Source organism: Mus caroli, chromosome 5 (genome assembly GCF_900094665.2).
Source record: "Mus caroli chromosome 5, CAROLI_EIJ_v1.1, whole genome shotgun sequence".
NCBI lineage: Eukaryota > Metazoa > Chordata > Mammalia > Rodentia > Muridae > Mus > Mus caroli.
In genome coordinates, this window is record NC_034574.1 from 76,966,878 (window position 1) to 76,976,857 (window position 9,980).

At 38.1% G+C, this 9,980-nt stretch overlaps 1 non-coding gene and 1 pseudogene across 1 annotated transcript; one reads left to right on the forward strand and one right to left on the reverse strand.

Annotated features, from left to right (window-relative positions):
- Nucleotides 1-2,318: 2,318 nt before the first annotated feature.
- LOC115031205 lies at nucleotides 2,319-2,450 on the reverse strand. Its single transcript, XR_003836824.1, has one exon. It is a non-coding gene; the product is annotated as a small nucleolar RNA SNORA17 (small nucleolar RNA).
- Nucleotides 2,451-5,978: 3,528 nt separating this feature from the next.
- LOC110294875 lies at nucleotides 5,979-6,574 on the forward strand (annotated as a pseudogene).
- Nucleotides 6,575-9,980: the final 3,406 nt, after the last annotated feature.

Sequence of the window (9,980 nt, forward strand, 5' to 3'; positions counted from 1 at the left end):
TTTGTTTATTTCCTGGGGAATTTTTCAGATAATTAGATTGCATTTTTTCAAGGCTTTTTGTTTGTTTGTTAGTTTGTTTGTTTGTTTGTTTCTGGGAAATTATAAATAGAATAATATCATAAGATGTGTAAGGATAATTGAAATTTAGGGCAGTGGAGATGATTTACAAATAGGAAAAAGTGGGGAGAAATTTACTTTGAAATCTCTTGGACTTAAGTGAATAATTATTAGGCTAGGGACTTTGATCAATCTTGTTCTTTCCATATAGCAACTGTCAATCTTTCTTAAGAATGCCGCTAATATACTTTGTTATCTTAACTATCCACTCAGCATTTATATGGAATCCTGATCCCAAGTCAGTTCTGTTAAGACAGAATTGATTTTGGATTTGCCTTCATATAAAAGAAACATGGGATTAGTTTCAGTGAATAATCTTGTATTTTATAATAGTTTTAGTTAAAGGCTGGTATCCTTTTAAAAACTATACCAATTCAAGAAGGTTTTTTTTTTTTTTTTTTGTATGCTTTAGGCTTTACTGTAATTATATTTAGATGTGAGTTCTCACCTTCTATCCTTAAATTTGATTGTTTTATTGACCAAAAGACAACATAGGATAAGCTTTTTCTCCAGCAAAGGATTGCATTCTTTTTGAAAACATTTTATTAGTACTTTGTGAGTTTCACATCATGCACCCCAATCCCACTCATCTCCACCTCCCTTCGTTCCTGCCCCCACCCTTTTAACCCCCCTCACAAAGAAAAAGTCTCATTTTGAAAGCTGTAGTGTGTCACACTGTGTCCCACAGTATACCCTTTTTCACACTTCTTTACTTGCAAATGGTCATTGCAATGACTCCTTGGTTTGGTATAAGGCCTCTGGCTTCTACTACTCTCTCAATACTTTTACCTTAGATATCCTGTTGTTGCCTTGTGTCATGGAGATCCTGTTGGTTTGTATCTGCAGGACTGGGCCCTACATGAACTCCAGCAGTTCATCAATAGTATAGGCCAATCCAAAGATCTGGATCTAGGCCTGAGAGTTATCTGAGCTAGGCAGCCATCCAGCTCTCTAGTTCTCACTCTTTCTGGGCTAACTCACCCGCACCACCTCAACGAAGGCCAGCTCTACCCTGCTGCCCAGGCAAGGTACTAAGGCTGCTCTCCAGAGTGCTTCATCAGGCGAGAGGAAGGATGAGCTATCCCACTCTCATGACCCAGGAGACAGCTTTTAACCTACCTATAGATGGCAAAAGTTGAGGGAGAAGAAAAGGATATCTCTCCCTTGGATGAGCACCACTCAGCAGATAAGAGGCTTGGCTGGATAGCCCACATTCATGCCCTTCTGGCCAGGCTCATTTTGTAACTCCATCCAGAACTAGCTCTACTCTGCTGCTCAAGCAAGTTACTAGTCCTGCTCTCCAGAGCACTTTATCAGGTGAGAGAAAGGATCAGCTCTCCCACTCTGTTGACTTGGAGGTCTGCTCTCCTGATTGCCATAGGTGACAAGGGATAGGTGGTGAAAATCTCTCTCTTGCCCATGTCAGCCTAGGGCAGACAGGTGGTAGGGTCAACTCTTCTGCTCTCATGCTCCTGAGGGCCAGCTCTCCCAGGATGCTCAGGTGAAGGGTGGGCTCTGTTTGGCACAGCCTGCAGACATTAACATATTTCTGGGTGGCAGTCCAAACCAGAAAAGTCCAGCTGGTTTGGGGCAGTAACATGCCCCTGCTGCTGCAGGACCAGGGACCCAGATGTGGTTCCCAGTGGCAGCACAGCACCTTTCATGGACCCAGGTGACATCACCAGGCTACTCATATCTGCCTGTTCTTCATTTCCTCAAGTCTCTACTTCTGTCGCTCTTCATTGTACCTACATCCTTCAGTTTCTCATTCTCTTCCATTTCAACACAAGCTACTTATTCCTTTTGGTAGTGCTTATGATCTCTGAGTGTCTGGGGTCATTTCAGACATGCTCTCTGGTGTGCTATGCCATCTCTGTCTGTGCACTATGGCACAGGGCATGATCTGCACCCCAAGGCCTGCAGAGAGTGGGACTTGTGGTCATCTCAAGCTAGCTCCCTCTCCTGGTACCATGGCACCAGATTGGTGTTTGACTCATGCTAGGTCCTCCCCCTGCCTGCTCGAGTGACCCTTGCCAGGATGAATCATCCCTTTTAGGCTCTCTCCCACTCAGGGCCCATAGTGGGGTTCTTCTAGTCTCCAGCTTGCTCACCGTTTTGAGAGTCCATCTTGGCCTGTTTGGTAGCTCCTTCTTTGGGCCTCCTAGTACCACACTGGTGGTTTTCTTAAGCTTACTTTGTTCAGGGAAGGTCAGGGAACCATTCAGATGTTCGTAGCTTAGAACACTGAGCATAGACAAAGTCCATCTCCTCTCTGCCACCTACTGATACACATGTGACATAGCAGTCACACATGCAATGCCTCTAGTGCCTGTTAGATTCCTTTCTTTCTTTCTTTCTTTCTTTCTTTCTTTCTTTCTTTCTTTCTTTCTTTCTTTCTTTCTTTCTTTCTTCCTTCCTTCCTTCCTTCCTTCCTTCCTTCCTTCCTTCCTTTCTTCCTTTTTTTCTTTTTCTATTTTTAATTGGATATTTTATTTATTTACATTTCAAATGTTATCCCCTTTCGAGGTTTCCTCTCTGCAAAAAACCCCTACCTCATCCCCCCTTACCCTGCTTCTATAAGGGTGTTCTCCACCCACCTACACACTCCTGCCTCACTGCCCTAGCATTCCTCTACACTGGGGCATCAAGTCTTCACAGAATGAAGGGGCTATGCTCCACTGATGCCAAATAGGGTCCCTTCAGCTCCTTCAGTCCTAACTGAAGGAGTTAGGTTCTTCCCCTAACTCCTCCATTGGGGTCAGTGTGTTCAGTCCAGTGGTTGGCTGCAAGCATGACATTAGCTGAAATTGCCTACAAAGGGGAGGAAGAACCTCGTGAGACCATATTCAGAGGTTAATCATGGCCCCCTTGTTGAGGAATGGGGTCACCCACCCATCTCCAAAATTTTAACCCAGGATTGCTCCTGTGTCTGGAGCAAAAACTGAAGGAAAGGCCATCCAAAGACTGCACCACCTGGGGATCCATATCACATGCACACACAGAACCCAAACACTATTGCTGATGCTAAGAAGGGCTTGCTGACAGGAGCCTGATACAGCTGTCTCCTCAGAGGCTATGCCAGATCCTGACAATACAGATGTAGATTGCTTTCTTAAACACATCTTCTAATATGTAAATTTTCCATCCAGAATTATTATTGCAGAAATGCAATGTTGTCTATTAGAAAAATAAAATGCACAATCGGTATAGCATCCCCTTAATGTTGGGAAGCTCAAATTTTGGTACTAACCATCCATGTTTGTATCTCTATAGGGTTTTTCTCAATGTTTTCTAGTCACACAATAGAAAATACTTCCTATGTATGTATCTTCCCTTGATATCATTACTTCAAACTTTGTACAGTCAACATTGAAAGCATAAAACATTGAAAAGTATATTTACAGTAATAATCATTTGCAAAAAATCCAATAAATATATTTTGAAAAGTGAGTATGGTGTTAAAAGTGAAATTTAGTTATATGTGTGTATATATATATATATATATATATATATATATATATATNTGTGTGTGTGTGTGTGTGTGTGTGTGTGTGTGTGCATTAATGACAAATACTTATCTTTAAGAAAATATTTAAATAATAATTTTAAAAGGTAAATGCTATTCATTAAACATCATGTAGACATCAAATAAAGAACCTCTTCTCATACAAGAATACATTATTACATAGCTTATTTTTTTCTAGGAGAAAAAATTTTCTTTTCTTTAAAGATTCAAATAGAAGCCACAAGTGGTGACATCAGCAAGTGAAAATCCATACATTAAAATAGATAAATATGTAAGAAAAAGACTCCTCTTGTCTAAACACAGCAATACTATCTAGACTGAGTAAGTAACACTGATATCAAACATAATTAGTAGAGTATACACATCTTATTGTGACACAAAATACACAAACTAATCAAAGAATACATTATCTCCATAGGAAAGTAAACTAGAATATTCCTCTAGATTAATAACAGTTTAAGTAAGAAGTATTGACCTCTTATTGTAGTAAAGAATTTTTACCATTCTTGTAGCCAAATTACTCTTAGTTTCTGGATAACTCCATTGACAAGCAGCCAACAACTCTTGGTGTTGTTAATCTCAAAGATATTCATTACTAAAAAGACAAGGAGTAATCTGCAGTCATTCTTCATGAGATAATGTATGAGTTATGAATATCTTTAAAATAACCTTTTATCATATATGTAATTGATAAAAATAATCAACTGTAAAAAAACAATACACATGTCATTTTGAGGTAACATTTGGTATCTTTTTATTTTTATTTTTATTTTTTTATTATTTTTTTTTGTATTGCACAAAAACTTTCTGGAGTACAAGTATAAGAATATGTGTGAGAATATTTAATATGATATTTTATTAATTTCAAGTTTATTATAAAATTCATCTTAACTAAACTTAACTCTCACTCTTCCCCAAAAGTCATCACAGATCATTCTCACAACTCCTCTCTGTTTCATGTCCCTTTTAAAATTGTTTCTTGATTGTTTTGAGAATATAATCTAATTACACTAATTTTTCCCTTCCCCTTTCTCTCCCAAATTGTCACATATCCTCTTCCTTGCTCCCTTTCAAATTCATGGCCTCCTCCTTAAAATAAGTATTTTTATGTATATGTAGACATGCACAAGCTTGCATGGCTGCAGGCATGCTCATATTGAGCAATGCACTTCGATGTGCACTATCTTTTCCTGCCTTGCATCAAGTTAAACAGGCCAACATGAAAGATATGTTTCCCAAATCCTTGAAATAAGTCACCTAAGACTGGAGAGAGGACAAGTTGACCAAAGTGTCTATGCCCTCTTCATGTTTACAAATATCACATACATCTGACAATATCCTATTCTTCAAGTTTTTCAAATTTGATAAATATATCTTAGCCCATCTACCAGGAGCTTAAGAGGTTGAAATCACTGCATGTGTTTTGATGACTTTAAGGCATCATAAGAATTATAAAATAAAATAAAATAAAATAAATCAATTTGCTGAAAGAATATCGAATACTCCTAATGAGAGGAGAATCTTGGACTCTGGAGTAAAACAACGGCTAATGTCTCAGTTTTATAAAGGGAACATCAGCTGCAAAGATTCCTATGATTCTCTCAGAAGCATCAAACAAAATAGCATTGCCCAAAGTTTCAGTGACCACTAGGAAAGTGTGTTTGTTCTCACAGAAGATAGATGTATGTCTAGCCAGAAGTTGTAACCTAATTTCCATTACTCTTCCTCTGTACGGGTCATTACTGCAGCTCTAGAAATATAAATTTCTTCCAGTCCACTGCATCCGGCAGTATTTCTTACTTCTACTGTGAAACACAATTCATTTCCCAGTAACTTTTCTATTCTATCAACTGCAAAAAGAGAGCTTTTAAACACTCTTCATTTTCACATAGAAGTGTTTCATGACACACTGGGAAAGGAGAGCAATGAGGATATCATGGATCTGAAAGGAACTAAGTGCTTGAGGTAGTCTCTTAAATGCAAATGTAGGCAATTAAGAGATGAGGTTGTTCCTAGGCAAGCCTTCCTTTCTTCCCATGGTACCTGCTCCACACTGATACTAATTCTCTCCTCAGTTTTATTCTTCTAATTTTTTAACAGGCTGTCAGGAGGTTGTTTATAATAGTGAAATACATAAAAAGAATGTTTCCTCTAGTTTTCAGTTCAGACTCAAGTATCTAAACAAACCAAATTTTCCTAAAATGCATATTTAAAATTTTACACTTAATTTAGTACTGCCTCACCACAAAGGATAACCAGACTTCCAGTCCTCTGCAAGTTATAGCACCCCAGGTTGTTTTATTAAGACCTCATGATTTAATGTATTAGCTATACAATGATTAGCTTATGGGGGCCGTGGCTTGGACTCAGGGGCACAGCTCTCTGCCTTGACAGGAAACAGATGTCCAGTGTCTGCAGCACAGCAATTGAGAAGCAGCAGCCACCGAAGGAGTGAAACACTCGCCAGTGCACCTGTAGATAATGCTCCGAAGGAATAGCTCCCCAAGATCCAGTCGCTGGTCCAAGACATTGCCAGTCTTACGCTCCTGGAGATCTCAGACCTCAAGGAACTCCTGAAGAAAAGATTGAAGATCTAGGATGTCGGCCTTATGCCAATGGGTGGCATAGTGCCTTTTGCCATTCCTGCTGCACCCACAGCCCCTGAGGCGGCCGAGGAGGAAGACATCCCCAAACAGAAAACAAACAAACAAACAAACACACTTCACCACCCTTCTGACAGAAGCAAAGTCTGTGGACAAAGTGAAGCTGGTCAAGGAGATGAAGAACTATGTCCATGACATAACCCTAGTCCAAGCTAAGAAGCAGGTAGAGTCCTGGCCCCAGGAAATCAAAGCTAAAGGCGCCAAAGCTGAGGCAGAGAAAATCAAAGCAGCCTTGAAGGCAGTGGGTGGCACTGTGGTTTTGGAGTGAAGCTTGGTTAGGAGGACTTATGGACTAGACTCCCTGGGAGCAGAAAAACTAATTTTAAGCAGCTGGAAATGAATGAGTATTTTACTGGGTAAAACTATTCATTTGAAAAGTATATGATAAAATATGATGACAACAATTAAAGATAATGATGAACACCGTTTATAATAGTGCTAAGTAGTTAAATTGAGGTAAGCAGAATACAGGATATAGGTTTTGAAATCATTGCTTTCAGGTGCATTCTTCTAAGAATAAAAAATAGGAATAATCCTGAGAAGGGGAGGATGCAGGAAAATAGAATAGTTTCCTGGAAACCATCTTGTACACGTTTTTCTGTCTTCAGGTTCATCTACTTTTGCAAACAATAATGGTACAATGTTGCATTCTCATACAATCACATGTTTGTGGATGTGCCACAAATAACATTATTTACTCTTCTAAGGCCACCTTGCATGTTAATCAACAGCTAGATAGAGTTGCATTGGCCTGGCCTGTAAATGTTATCAGGAAAGTAAGGAGCACAGAAGTGCAGATGGAGAAAGACAGAGAATGCAATGTGTTTTCATGGAACCTTTATAAACTGCTTAGCTCTCAAGAAGTGTTTTGCTTTGAAGGAATTGCATGTTTAGAATTGGAAAAGAATTTTAAAATGCCTTATCCACATTACTTCTTCAGTGAACCAATCAAGTACAAGGGGACTATTTTACATAGTGAGTGTGTGTGTGTCCAAATAGCAAAGCCATATATAAATATGCATTTATATATATGTATATATGAACATATATATATATATACACATGTATATATACATGTAATTTCACTTTATACTTAGCTTCCTAAATGTAAAAACTGTATGATATAAAATCTCATAAACCGGTACACACAGCATTATTATACAAGTACATATACAAATAAATTTTATGGATTTTTCATAGTAAATGAAGCAAGTATAAAACCAAATGACATTCAAAATATGTGCTTTCTTAGAAATAGGAAATATTTTATTATCAAAAATTAATTACATCTTAGCACTCTAGTACTCAGAGTACATATGTCATTGAACACTGGGAAGTAACAAAGAGAGAGTCTACAGCAGCATAGTATTCTGAGACAATATGTTGAGTTCCCTAGTAATAGAATATTCAAATTGACTTAGAGAATGAAAGGAATAGAATCTATCTTTCAGAGTAGTTTTTAAATGACTAATTTCATAAGACCCTTTCCTTAAATCACATATCCACTCAGTTTTCCCCCAAATTGTGCCAAAACTATTCTGTAAAAATGAAACATTAAACTAACAAAACCAAGATAAGTACTGGAAGAAAATTAAATTCTATCTTCAATGAAAACAACAATGGGCAAAATATATTTCTTTAATTTAATGTAGTGTCTTGTTATGACAGGTATCATGTAAAATCATTTCTGTATTTTTAGCATTTTAAGAGAGAGATAATCTTCCCCGCCTGAAGCTCTGAAATCCTGAGACCTAGGGACTTCAGGAAAACAACTTTTCCAGAGGGGCTGACCTAGGGTAGGTTATGATTCTAAGAGTGGAGTCAAACAGATGAAGACATAAGTTAATCAGTATAGCTGTTGTGTTTGATGGTCCTGTATGGATTTAAACAACACAAAAACAGTTTTGGAAATTTCACATTGGAGATGATCCCCATTCTTTTGATGGATCATATTCTAAAACATACGCCTAATTTTGCTTTAAAATTGATTACTTGCATTTTCTATATTTGATCTCTTAACATGTCTTTGTGAGAATTATTAATGTAACATATATCATATTATAATTCATATGATGAATTTTAATAATATTAAATTTTCTCAATCTATTTGTAGGTTATAATTGGCATAAACTGACATTTCCTTCACTATAGAATTATAACTTATAAGCTAGCAATATCATACCTATCAGTCAGCAAGTGACATATCTAAGACTTTCAGTATATACTATGCTTATTATGAGATATTTCTCAAAAACCTTTGGGAAGCCACACCTATAAACACATGAAACTCAAGAAGAATGAAGACCAAAGTGTGAACACTTTGCCCAGTCATAGAATCGGGAATAAAATACCCATGGAAGGAGTTACAGAGACAAAGTTTGGAGCTGAGACGAAAGGATGGACCATCTAGAGACTGCCACACCCAGGATCCAACCCATAATCAGCCTCCAAATGCTGACACCATTACATACATTAGCAAGATTTTGCTGAAAGGACCCAGATATAGCTGTCTCTTGTGTGGCTACGCTGGGGCCTAGCAAACACAGAAGTGGATGCTCACAGTCAGCTATTGGATGGATCACAGGGCCCCCAATGGAGGAGCTAGAGAAAGTACCCAAGGAGCTAAAGGGGTCTGCAACCCTATAGGTGGAACAACAATATAAACTAACCAGTACCCCCCAGAGCTTGTGTCTCTAGCTGCATATGTATCAGAAGATGGCCTAGTCGGCCGTTGTTGGAAAAAGAGGCCCTTTGGTCTTTCAAACTTTAGATGCTTCAGTACAGGGGAATGCCAGGGTCAAGAAGTGGGAGTGGGTGGGTTAGGGGAGTGGGAGGGAGGGTATGGGGGACTTTTGGGATAGCATTGGAAATGTACATGAGAAAAATACCTAATAAAAAATTAAAGAAAAAAAGTTTTCTCTAGGTTCATTTAACTTTTGAATTCAAGAGAAAGGAACAGAAAAGACTATTTGATGCTAAGTCAGAAATTTTTCTCTGAAGTCTCAGAGAAACAGTTCTTAATATAAAATTATCTGCCGGCAGAATCCATAGTAACAGACAAAATATAAGGCAGATAAACACAGATGAGGCAACATGAGAAAGTCAGGAAGACGAATTGTTAGAGCAATGTGTGGATGTCAGGGAAAAGCTGGTGCCAACATCCAAGAAGAGCGTTGGGTGTTTTGGGACACCAAACATTCCCAAATAGATTGCAAAGAGATTTTAAGTGCTTATACTGATATCAGATTCACACAATTACTCCAAAGAGAAACACACATGTCTATGTTTTGTACGTGAAAAGATATACTATTCACATCTTCCAGGAGTGACTTGATTTCTATATTTTCGAAACATAATTAAGGAAGACATTACATTACTGTTGGTTGTCTATCTGCGGGAAAACTGCCCAATGTCCAAAAAAGAATTTTTTTATCTAAATGCATACCTGTGGTTTTCTGCATATACACCATGCTGCCTGGTACCTAAGAGGTAGAGTGTCTAACTCTATTATATAAATCTATTGAAGTTGAAGAAAAGGACTCAAGGGAGTGAATGAAGGGCGAAGAAAGAAGAAAGAAAAAAAGAAGAACTGAGAATATTTCCATGCAAGTAAAATGAGAATGATTGTAGTCAACTGATTTTAAGAACATTATGAGCCGGGCGTGGTGGCGCAC